This window comes from Salvelinus alpinus, chromosome 30, assembly GCF_045679555.1.
Source record: "Salvelinus alpinus chromosome 30, SLU_Salpinus.1, whole genome shotgun sequence".
NCBI classification, from domain to species: Eukaryota; Metazoa; Chordata; class Actinopteri; order Salmoniformes; family Salmonidae; genus Salvelinus; species Salvelinus alpinus.
Window position 1 is genome coordinate 13,849,064 of NC_092115.1, and position 13,704 is coordinate 13,862,767.

Below are 13,704 nucleotides of genomic sequence, written 5' to 3' on the forward strand. Positions count from 1 at the left end.
ACAGAACAGGATGTTGGTGGCACCTTAAATGGGGAGAACGGGCTTGTGATAATGACTGGAGCGGAATCAGTGGAATGAGTTTCCATGTGTTTAATGCCATTCCATTTGCTCCGTTCCGGCCATTATTATGAGCCGTTCTCCCCTCAGCAGCCTCCACTAAAGGTACTATATCCTGCTAGGGTACATGCTAGCCTACATAGATGTATACTATAGAAGTGGACTGGGGGAGCGATGCAGGGCTCAGGCAAACAGAACTGATCTCAGTCTAGCTGTGGGCAATGCAGATGCCATTCAGAAGAGCATATGCGTTGGTATTCATATTCAGTTTGTTTCTATCACTGAAAAGTGACAACATATCAAATTAGAAAAACATGTTGGTTGATACACTGTTTCTTTAATTGCATTCACTCTTAAGTTTTCATAAAAGGGATTTTCAGGTTACACAAGGATGGTACACTCTTCATGACATCACAGCCGGCTCCCACAGATTAGACCTTAAACTAAGGTTAATTTACCTGTCAGAAATACATTTACAGCGTGGTTATAATGTCAAAATAACAACTGTTGCAAATAGTTACATCAAACAGTCTGTCATTTCACTAAATGTTCATAAATTAAACAACTGATTGTTCTGCCAGGATTAGCCAGCTATGCTATTACTAGCATTAGTTACAGCCAAACTAGTGTATTCAAGGCATTACTGTCACCTAGAAAGAATAACATACTTTTGTCCCCCTCCTGTCTCTGTTTGCCCAGTGGATGTCTACGCTTTCTCCACTTGGGGTTCATGCTGGTCTGTTTGGTTTGACACTTTGTGTCAGTCTAATGTTCTAGAAGCTGAGCTGTCATGACCCTTCATCATGCCTGTCCCAGGACACTCATTAGGTGCTTCAATTGTTACAGAGTTACATAAGTTGAGTAAAATGTTGATATGCTATCAGAAAAATCATATGACAACATAGCCCATAAACTACTATTGAGTTTAACTTCGGTAAGTACAGAAGATTGAATCACTGTAAGTGGTTTGAACTGATCAAAATGTGACCGTCTAATATTTGTGGCCTTTCATGCATTTTATATGGCTTTTGAGCATTGTGCGTCTAAATTAATTATGGCCTTTCCTTCCTAAGTAACGTAAATAGTCATGCATTTAGAGCTAATTTGTCTAATCAAGCAATGAATAGGGAGACGGTCTCTCATGAAGGCATCATTGAACAGTTTAGACAATATATGACAGTTATGGGTGGATTCAATCACTGAATGATCCAAATATGTTCTTCGACATTAGCTAGGTTTCCATCCAATTGGAATGTCAGAGGATCGTTGCACCATTAGGTACAAAAACTTGACTACCCAGTTGCGGCCCACTTTTTGGAAGCGAACCACTCGAATTCCTCCCTACATTATATCGGCATCGAACGCCCTCACCCTCCCTAGGAGAGGGGGTGACCTTGACAATTTATTGTTAAAACGAGAGGCTGCCTGGATCTTTAATATAAAGACCATTGCTTCCCTCGGTCTCAACGTAGACTTTGATCTGAAGCCAATCTTGTGATTATTGTGATTTTGCTATTCATTGTAAAATGTTTGTAGGCCTATGTAGCCAAATTGTATCTGTGATCCATGCTATCCATTCATGTTTTTTGTATGTTCTATTTATATCTGAAAATTAACCAACGATTTCAAGCCACACCCGGCCATGATTAGACACCTGTGTGTCCTTTGACACTATATAAACTAGTCACCCCTGCAGCGTTTGTCATTATATCCTGATGAAGACAGCTTGTCAGTTGAAACATTGGATATTATGTTATTCAAATATTGCATCTGAGCTCCGAGTGTGCAGCTCTAATCTTCTTTTCCATCCAATTGGCAACAGATTTTAATGAGAATATTCTAAAATCCCAATAAAAAAAGATGCGAATTTTCCCACCAGTAATGTGTTTCCATCAAAATTACTTGTTGCCGATAAAAGTGTGTGATGGTGTTCTCAAAAAAAAAAAGCGTTATATAGTGAGTGTGCCCGGTATTGGCACGTGCTCTCTAGCCAACATCACTATCTGCGCGCAGTTGGCTAGAGCACACAACCTACATGAGATTATTATTAATAACAAAAGATCGAGATTATTTTTATTTGTCAAACTGCAGCTAAACATGGATTATCATGTCACCATAATAAAACCCTTGGTATCTATAGGAAAGGCGCATCAACCCTACACTATTACCACCCAGTGAAGTTCATAATTTATTTAATCTGTAGTTTAACCGCGTGTTTTCCCATCGTAGTGGTACTGGGATGACCATACAATATGCCATCGCGTTATTGTATGGTTGGATGGAAATGGTTTGTGATTTGGAGAGTGAGTGAGTAAATTAGGTACAAACATCATTGGTGAGGTGGTATTGTTGAATGTGCAAACTAATCAGGTTTAGAAGATATTCATTAAGCAAACACTTTCAAATGGGGTTTCAGTACACATAATTCACAGATAATTATGAATGAATCACTTTACACTAAGGATTTAAGGGATTTTTTTCTAGCTTTATGTCAAGACAACAGTTGCTGTGAAATTAGGTTGATCTCAGGTACCTGGTGACCTCTTCAAATCAAATCACATTTTATTTATCACATACACATGTTTAGCAGATTTTATTGCGGGTGTAGCAAAATGCTTGTGCTTGCACTTTCTGCAATGTCAGATTCTTGTTTCACAATTTGTATTTATTTTTTCTTCACAAGGTGCGGGGCTCGAAGGCCTGGTTGCCAACATGAGCGGTTAGCCGTTAGCGGCGTCATGACTCACAAAGGACTGCATTGTACTGTAATTAAGCATGAATGTTCACAATCTCTCTCATTTTCCCTATGACCTTTCCCACTGGCTCACTGTAGCTTGCTGTTTATTCAACTGTCTCTACATTCAGTTACTCTTGCTTATTCTAAGCCATACAGATGTAGAATCTTAATTTGAGACAGTTTTCTACAGCAGGAAAATAATCGTGCAGCATTAGGAAAGGTGGATTATAATTAATGGACATGTGTAGAGGTTGTTACATTTTTCATAGGGCAAATCAAGTCTGCAATTTCAAAGTGGAAATTACAAACTTTAGAAGCCATTTTAAAAATACAAATACACCACAAGTTTGCATTTCCTGCTGTGCAGTAAAATTCTCCACAACAAAAGAGTGATCAAATTAAGATCCCACATCTGTACATGCCCAGTCTGTAAGTAGTCACGAAAACCCGACCCTAGACAAAAGAGTCACTGACTAGGGTCTGGTTTCAATGATGGACTCTTTATGACATGGAGGAACCACGTCACTGCCTACATCACTACTTTATCCGCTTGAATAAAATACAAAATAGTAGCTAGCAAGACTGAGATCACAGAGGTTATTTTTAATGAGTGCATTTTACAAGTGGCTAGTTTGCATCAACTACCTCCACTAAAACCACTGCAAAGGTTTTGCCTGCAAACTTAGGTTTTGAATCACAACATTCTGGCAGATCTGCCTTATGATTTGTTGGGAGATCCCCCAGATTATTTTGCCCTTATCGACATAGACAGTGACATGGTTGGAGTCCAAAGGAGTCCTTCATGGAAAGCAGATCCTAGTCACTGTGTTGCCCTAGGGTCAGGTTTTCGAGACTAGACTGTAAGGGTGATTTTTGTTTGGCTTATGTAAACTATCACTCAGATCACCCTACAGCTAGCTAAATGTCAGTCAATGAATGCCTTTGGAGCTGTTTTTAACCAAATGGCAGGTCGGTGGATTTCTGAAAAGCTATTTTAGCTCTCTGGCAGTCATGGCCTTCAATGTAGTTGGGTAGTGTGATGGGTTATGTAAACACTACAGTTGTATCACGTTTCACAAAGCACACATTGACACTACTGTTGCATATGCAAATATGCCTAACATTGGTCCTGCAGGAAAGTGTTTTAACTACGCTATGTTGGCTCAACTTTTGGAAACTGTTCTTAATATAAATCAATGGCGAACCTTTCAAAGTGAATGGTTCGAACGAGTGATGCACAGGTTGACTCGGGTTATAGTCGCATGGCGGATGGGTTTAAGGTCATTAAATATTATGTGGCTGAAGGACAGGTGGCGGGCGGGTTGAATAAAGAGAAACAATACCTTAAAAAAAATAAAAAATTGTATAATTCTTGTGCACTTTATGTAGGCTACATGGAGGTTTTAATTTCATTATTTTAGGTTATCTGGTATTAGTGCATAAACCTAAGCTTCAGGGCTTCACTAAATGTGCCAAATAGCCTACAGTACACAGCCAATCGCCAAATAGTTATTTTGGGAAGGGGTAAATCCACAGAGTCAAAAATTACATTTTTGAGGTTTAATTTCATAAAACAAAAGCTGACGAAAGAAGAGTTGAAAATAAAGAGAAGGGGGGCCCAGAAAAGTAACATTTGGAAAAGATTTAGGGAAGTGGTAAAAGAGGATGATAATAGCAGTGTTATGTGTGATGATTATGAGGTGCTATACAAATTTAACAGTCACAATACGAGACTTTAAATAGGCGTATGGCATGTCAAGGGAACTGTAGCTTGCTGTTTAGATGGGTTAAATGGAAACTGGAATCTGGACACTGACTGTAGATCTATAACCTCTCACATAGCCTTAATGATACCTCCTGTAGAATTAAGCATTTCTTACAGTAAAATGAAGAACTAAAAGTCGGTTAAATTTGTACTTGGGAACAGGAGTGAAGAAATATGTTTTTTTCCTCCTGCATCTTAATAGAATGCAATGCTCAGTTAGATACCATCTGTAGAGCTTCCATCTTCATCATAAAACCAGCATGAAAGGTGATCGTTTTTCAACCACGTAAAATATGCATCAAAGTCGAACTGAAATCTTATCAGAATTGACCCAAACACATTGGGTCATTTTCACAGCTTTCTTTTTCTCCCCAGTCCCTAAATGTCTTTGCTCCATGAAAGATTACAGAGAAAACGTTGTCAACTATACATGTTGCGTTTATATTTTGTTCAGTAAAGTCTTGGTCCCATGTTTCATGAGCTGAATTAAAAGATCCCAAAAATGTTACATATGCACAAAAAGCGTATTTCTCTAACATTTTGTGCACAAATGTGTTTTCATCCCTGTTAGTGAGCATTTCTCCTTCGCCAAAATAATCCATCCTCCTAAAAAGTGTGGCATATCAAGAAGTTGATTAAACAGCATGATCATTACACAGGTGCACCTTAAGCTGGGGACAATAAAAGGCTACTAAAACGTGCAGTTTTGTCACACAACACAATGCCACAGATGGACATTTTTTTTGAGGGAGCGTGCAATTGGCATGCTAACTGCAGGAATGTCTAACAGAGCTGTTGGCATATAATTGAATGTTAATTTCTCTACCATAAGCCACCTCCAACATCGTTTTAGTGAATTTGGCAGTAGGTCCACCCGGCCTCCACTTCCGGCTTCTTTACCTGCGGAATTATTTGAGGCCAGCCACCCGGACAGCTGATGAAACTGTGGGTTTGCACAACCGAAGAATTTCTGCACAAACTGTCAGAAGCTGTCTCTGGGAAGCTCTTCTGCGTGCTCGTCATCCTCACCAGGGTTTTGACCTGACTGCAGTTCGGCGTCGTAACCGACTTCAGTGGGCAAATGCTCACCTTAGATAGTTAATGGCATGCTGGAGAAGTGTGCTCTTCATGGATTAATCCCAGTTTCAACTGTACCGGGCAGATGGCAGACAGCGTGTATGGTGTCATGTTGGTGAGCGGTTTGCTGATGTAATCATTGTGAACCGAGTTCCCCATGGTGGTGGTGGGGTTATGGTATGGGCAGGCATAAGCTACAGAAAACGAACACAATTGCATTTTACCAATGGCAATTTGAATGCACAGAGATACCGTGACGAGATCCTGAGGCCCATTGTCGTGCCATTCATCCGCCGCTATCACCTCATATTTCAGCTTGATAATGAACAGCCTCATTTCGCAAGGATCTGTACACAATTCCTGGAAGCTGAAAATGCCCCAGTTCTTCCATGGCCTGGTGTCAAGACTTCCTGCCGAAGTCGGTCCCTCTCCTTGTTCGGGCGGCGTTCGGCAGTCGACGTCACCGGTCTTCTAGCCATCGCTGATCCACCTTTCATTTTCCATTGGTTTTGTCTTTGTTTTCTACACACCTGGTTTTCATTCCCCCATGTTTTTTTGTGAGTGATTGTTTCAATCTTAATTTCGGTTCATGATGGCTGGTATTTCGACGGGTGCAGTTTTCACCCGTGCATAATATATTTACCGTTTGTATTTGGTCAAGTGTACTTATGCCTTTATTTTTGAGTAAAGTACGTCGCTCACTCATTTTGCTCTCCTGCGCCTGACTTCATGCACCAACTACACTCACCTTATGACATCTGCATACTCACCAGACATGTCACCACCCATTGAGCGTGTTTGGGATGCTCTGGATTGACGTGTACGACAGCGTTTTCCAGTTCCCGTCAATATCCAGCAACTTCGCACAGCCGTTGAAGAGGAGTCGGACAACATTCCAAAGTCCACAACCAACAGCCTGATCAACTCTATGCGAAGGAAATAATACTGCACTGTTGGAATTAGGAACACAAGCATTTTGCTACACCCGCAATAACATCTGCTAAATATGTGTATGGGACCAATATCATTTGATTTGAGATGTGTCACACTGCATGAGGCAAATGGTGGTCACACCAGATACTGACTGGTTTTCTGATCCACGCCCAACCTGTTATTAAGGTATCTGTGACCAACAGATGTATATCTGTATTCCCAGTCATATGAAATCCATAGATAAGGGCCTAATGAATATATTTAAATTGACTGATTGGCTTATATGAACTGTAACGCAGTAAAATCTTTTAAATTGTTGCATGTTGCTTTTATATTTTTGTTCAGTGTATATACAGTACCAGTCAAAAGTTTGGACATACCTACTCATTCAAGGTTTTTTCTTTATTTTTACTATTTCCTACATTCTAGAATAATAGTGAAGACATCAAAACTATGAAATAACACATATGGAATCATGTAGTAACCAAAAAAGCGTTAAATAAATCAATATATTTTATATTTGAGATTCTTCAAAATAGCCACCCTTTGCCTTAATGACAGCTTTGCACAACAACAAATATTGTCTTTGTTCTCATACTATTATTATAGTCTGTGTAGTTGTACATATACAGATGGAAACACAACAATTACATTCATATTATTACTACTACAACTGGTATGTTATCTTTCAAAGTTAAATGATTGATCATATCTGACATTGTTGCGTAATAAAAATTGTCATTTTTACAAAAGTATCTCTAAAAGCCTTGATGTTCATCAGTCCACGGTAAGACAAATTGTCTATAAATGGAGAAAGTTCAGCACTGTTGCTACTCTACCTAGGAGTGGCCATCCTGCAAAGATGACTGCAAGAGCACAGCACAGAATTCTCAATTAGGTTAAGAAGAATCCTAAAGTGTCAGCTAAAGACTTACAGAAATCTCTGGAACATGCTAACATCTCTGTTGACGAGTCTACGATATGTAAAACACTAAACAAGAATGGTGTTCATGGGAGCACACCACGGAAGAAGCCACTGCTGTACAAAATTAACACTGCAGTACGTCTGAAATTTGCAAAAGTGCACCTGGATGTTCCACAGTGCTACTGGCAAAATATTCTTTGGACAGATGAAACTACAGTTGAGTTGTTTGGAAGGAACTGTCACGATCGTTATGTTTCCATCCTTTTATTTGGAAGAGAAACTTAAAGAACAAAAACAATAAAGCGAACAAACGAAACGTGAAGCTCAGCGTAGTGCTCACAGGCAAAGGCAACTATACCTAGACAAGATCCCACAAAGCACAATGGGGAAATGGCTACCTAAATATGATCCCCAATCATAGACAACGATAAACAGCTGCCTCTGATTGGGAACCATACCAGGCCAACATATACAGATAATTCCCCTAGATAACACACCCTTAATCACACCCCGACCAAACCAACATAGAGAATAAACATCTCTCTATGGTCAGGGTGTGATAGTACCGGCCACCCCCCAAAGGTGCGGACTCCAACCGCAAAACCTGACTCAATAGGGGAGGGTCCGGGTCGGGGTGAAGCACCCACTCCGCTCGTGGATTCATCGGAAGAACCGGTCCGTGGCTCGTCGCCGGTATAACCGGACCGTGGATCGTCGCCAGAGGAACTGGACCGTGGTTCGTCGCTGGGGACTCCGGACCGTAGATCGTCCCTGGAGGCTCTGGACCGTAGATCGTCGCCGGAAACTCTGGACCGTAGATCGTCGCCGGAAGCTCCGGACCGTAGATCGTCGCCGGAAGCTCCGGACCGTAGATCGTCGCCGGAAGCTCCGGACTGGGAACCCTCGCAGGAGGCTCCGGACTGAGAACCCCCGCTGGAGGCTCCGGACTGAGAACCCCCGCTGGAGGCTCCGGACCGCAGACCGTCGCTGGAGGTTCTGGACCACGGACCGGCGTTGGAGGTTCCGGACCACGGACCGGCGTTGGAGGTTCCGGACCACGGACCGGCGTTGGAGGTTCCGGACTGTGAAACGTCGCCGGAAGCTCCGGACTGGGAACTGTCGCCGGAAGCTCCGGACTGGGAACTGTCACCGGAAGCTCCGGACTGGGAACTGTCGCCGGAAGCTTGTTGCGTGGGGCCGGCACTGGTGGTACTGGTCAGGGCGTGACAGGAACACACAACACTATGTGTGGAGAAAAGAACAGCACAGCACAGCCCACCAACATCAAAACCTCATCCCAACTGTGAAGTATGGTGGAGGGAGCATCATGGTTTGGGGCTGCTTTGCTGTCCAGGGTCTGGACAGCTTGCGGTCATCGACGGAAAAATGAATTCCCAAATGTATCAATACATTTTGCGGGAGAATGTAAGGCTATCTGTCCGCCAATTTAAGCTCAACAGAAGTTGGGCGATGCAACAGGACAACGACCCAAAACACAGAAGTAAATCAACAACAGAATGGCTTCAACAGAAGAAAATACACCTTCTGGAGTGGCCCAGTCAGAGTCCTGACCTCAACCCGATTTGAGATGCTGTGGCAAGACCTCAAGAGAGCAGTTCACACCAGATATCCCAAGAATATTGCTGAACTGAAACAGTTTGTAAAGAGGAATGGTCCAAAATTCCTTCTGACCATTGTGCAAGTCTGATCCGTAACTACAGAAAACATTTGGTTGAGGTTATTGTTGCCAAAGGAGGGTCAACCAGTTATTAAATCCAAGGGTTCTCATACTTTTTCCACCCTGCACTGTGAATGTTTACACGGTGTGTTCAATAAAGACATGAAAACGTGTATTTGTTTGTGTGTTATTAGTTTAAGCACTGTTTGTCTGTTGTGACCTAGATGAAGATCCGATCAAATTTTATGACCAATTTATGCTGAAATCCAGGTATTTCCAAAGGGTTCACATACTTTTTCTTGTCACTGTATATTGCAGGCACTACAGACAATCACAGACTACAAAAGGAAAACCAGCCACGTCACGGACACCAACGTCTTGCTTCCAGACAAACTAAACACCTTTGCCCGCTTTGAGGATAATACAGTGCCACCGACGCGACCCGCTACCAAGGACTGTGGGCTCTCCTCCGTGGCCGATGTGAGTAAGACATTTCAGGTCTGGTATACTTTAGCGCCCTCTAACACAACTGGACCTTGAAGCCAGTTCCACTGCCCCTCCCCCACCCCCCACATTCAATCTCTCCCTATCCCAGTCTGCTGTTCCCACATGCTTCAAGATGGCAACCATTGTTCCTGTACCCAAGAATGCAAAGGTAACTGAACTAAATGACTATCGCCCCGTAGCACTAGTCAAGAATAATATCACCTCCACCTTACCTGTCACCCGAGACCCACTTAAATTTGCTTACCACCCCAATAGGTCCACAGACGATGCAATCGCCATCACACTGCACACTGCCCTATCCTATCTGGACAAGAGGAATACCTATATAAGAGTTCTGTTCATTGACTACAGCTCAGCATTCAACACCATATTACCCTCCAAGCTCATCATTAAGCTTGAGGCCCTGGGTCTCAACCCCGCCCTGTGCAATTGGGTCCTGGACTTCCTGATGGGCCGCCCCCGGGTGGTGAAGGTAGGAAACAACATTTCCACTTCACTGATCCTCAAGCAACACAAACATTAGCACAGACACGTGCATATACACACACACGCGCACACACACACACAATAACATGCACACTATACATACACATGGATTTAGTACTGTAGATATGTGGTAGTGGTGGAGTAGGGGCCTGAGGGCACACAGTGTATTGTGGAATCTGTGAATGTATTGTAATGTTTTAAAAATTGTATAAAATGCCTTAATTTTGCTGGACCCCAGGAAAAGTGGGGATCCTTAATACATATGGGGATCCTTAATAATGGGGATCCTTAATAAATACAAATACTGAGGCCCCACAAGGGTGCGTGCTCAGCCACCTCCTGGTTCACCCATGACTGCGTGGCCATGCACGCTTCCAACTCAATCATAAAGTTGCAGACGACACAACAGTAGTAGGCTTGATTACCAACAAAGACGAGACAGCCTACAGGGAGGAGGTGAGGGCTCTCGGAGTGTGGTGTCAGGACAATAACCTCTCACTCAATGTCAACAAAACAAAGGAGATGATCGTGGAATTCAGGAAACAGCAGAGGGAGCAACCCCCTATCCACATCAACGGGATAGCAGTGGAGAAGGTGGAAAGTTTCAAGTTCCGGACAAACTGAAATGGTACACCCACACAGACAGTGAGGTGAAGAAGGCTTTAGGAGGACAGCTTTAGGAGGAACAGCTTTAGGAGGATCATCTTCAACAGCCTTTGGCTTGTCAGCTAAAACCCTCACAAACGCACAATTGAGAGCATCCTGTCAGGCTGCATCACCGCCTGCTACGGCAGCTGCACCGCCCACAACAGCAGGGCTCTCCAGAGGGTGGTACGGTCTGCACAACGCATCACCGGGGGCAAACTACCTGCCCCCCAGGACACCTACAGCATCCAATGTCACAGGAAGGCCAAAAAGCTCATCAAGGACAACAACCACCATTGCCTGTTCACCCTGCTATCATCCAGAAGGCGAGGTCAGTACAGGTGCATCAAAGCTGGGACCGAGAGACTGAAAAACAGCTTCTATCTCAAGGCCATCAAACTGTTAAACAGCCATCACTAGCACAGAGGCTGCTGCCTACATACAGACTTGAAATCATTGGCCACTTTAATAAATGGAACACTAGTCACTTTAATAGTGTTTACATATCTTGCATTACTCATCTCATATGTATATACTGTATTCTACACTATCTATTGCATCTTAGCCTATGCCGCTCTGTCATTGCTCATCCATATATTTATATATTCTTATTCCTTACTTATATTTGTGTGTATTAGGTATTTGTTGTAGAATTGTTACATATTACTTGTTAGTCATTGCTCATCCATATATTTATATATTCTTATTCCTTACTTATATTTGTGTGTATTAGGTATTTGTTGTAGAATTGTTACATATTACTTGTTAGATATTGCTGCACTGTCGGAACTAGAAGCATAAGCATTTTGCTACACTCGCAATAACATCTGCTAACCATATGTATGTGACCAATAAAGTTTGATTTGATTTGAGATGTTGAGGGTCAGCTCAGCGTTTTGGCTTGGAGGAGAAAAGTTATTTAGGCAGGCCTGTGGCATCAAGGAAAACATCTGAAGTTGTCTGTACCACAAACTACAGTATGGACTACCTACATACAGTATAACTTCCAGTAGATTTGTATTACAAAGTTCATTAAAAGTCAGGAAATACATTTTCTGTAAAAGGGTCAGTTGTGTACACAGCACATCAGTCCTCTCTGTAGTTGGGCACTGTTCTCATGGGATTTCTCTGCTCACACTGTGATTGAACACAAGTTATATAACATGGGCCCCTCCCCGTTCACCGTTACAATCCCCATTTACTATTCATCGCTCATAGTCACCATGAGAAGCATAGCCTCTCGGTTTGTCTCAGTAACATCTGTGTGACCCCACACCCCTAGGTCTCCCATATAATTTCTCATCAGAATGACTGATTTTCCCTTTAATGTCTAGCCACAACTTCACAATTTGGTTTTCCTCCTCAGCAACTATAACTAGCCTTTTATGCATAATTATCATCAAGTAGCTCAGTAGCGAGAGGCCTAATGTCCAATAACATCCATCCCCATTAAGTACACACTTTAAAAACTCAGACTAGAAAAGACCCAGCTTCGGGCTCATCAGTTCCATGACTCTGTCAGAAACAGCTACAATGGGTCAATAGCAATCAGCGATCACTTTCGCAAACAAAATACCACCTTCCTGTCAGTGCCAGATCAATTCAATAGCAACTTCATCTATGTTTATGCGGTTTGCAAACTCGATATCTATCCCAGGCTTTTTTCTTTAACACACAGCAACAAAAATGGTACCTCTATATCAGGAGAGTCCTATCTCACATATGGTATAACTGCCCAACTAGCACAGAGATATGACAGTATTTTACCCAGAGGAGGCTGGTGGGAGCAGCTATAGGAGGATGGGCTCATTGTGATGGCTGGAATAGAATTAAAGGAATGGAGTCAAATGTGGTCTCCATATGTTTGATACCGTTCCATGTATTCCATTCCAGCCATTACAATGAGCCCGTCCTCGAATAGCTCCTCCTAACAGCCTCCTCTGATTGTAACTATCCTCAACATGAAAGGGAAATCTAGTCAGTTGCACAACTGAATGCATTCAACTGAAATGTGTCTTCCACATTTAACCCCACCCCTCTGAATCAGAGGCACATTGAGCTTGGTAGATACAGAGAGCATTGTGTTTAACACTCCTGAGCTGTTCACACTGCATGCGTGGCCCATCATCTGAAAGTGAGCCATACAAATAATTTGTATTGGGATGCCTCTTCTGGTTCTAAAAACCCTGCAAGCCCAGCAATGTTGCGTTGCCAGCAGGACAGTGTAGCCAGCCCCCTTAGATTTTTCCATTTGAGATGAATCACTTTGAGCCGCACACTTAGTGAACCGTGGGTTTATTGCCTGAGATGGGCCTTGGCAACAGAAGCTCTTAGTGACCCGTGGGTTTATTGCCTGAGATGGGCCTTGGCAACAGAAGCTCTTAGTGACCCGTGGGTTTATTGCCTGAGATGGGCCTTGGCAACAGAAGCTCTTAGTGACCCGTGGGTTTATTGCCTGAGATGGGCGTTGGCAACAGAAGCTCTTAGTGACCCGTGGGCTTATTGCCTGAGATGGGCCTTGGCAACAGAAGCTCTTAGTGACCCGTGGGTTTATTGCCTGAGATGGGCCTTGGCAACAGAAGCTCTTAGTGACCCGTGGGTTTATTGCCTGAGATGGGCCTTGGCAACAGAAGCTCTTAGTGACCCGTGGGTTTATTGCCTGAGATGGGCCTTGGCAACAGAAGCTCTCTAGAGTTTCCAGTCGATGCTGAAGGGGCTCAGGCTCAACAGTAAACTGCTGTTTACCTGCGCACTCTCTCTTTTGGGGTTTCTGAGAGCGCACACCTACGGAGAAAGATGAAGAGAAAGAAAGTCACAGGCAGCGACACACTGTGTCACTGTTACACCACTCTTCACAATGACCATTGTCATTCGCAGGTGTCTTTCTCTTGTCC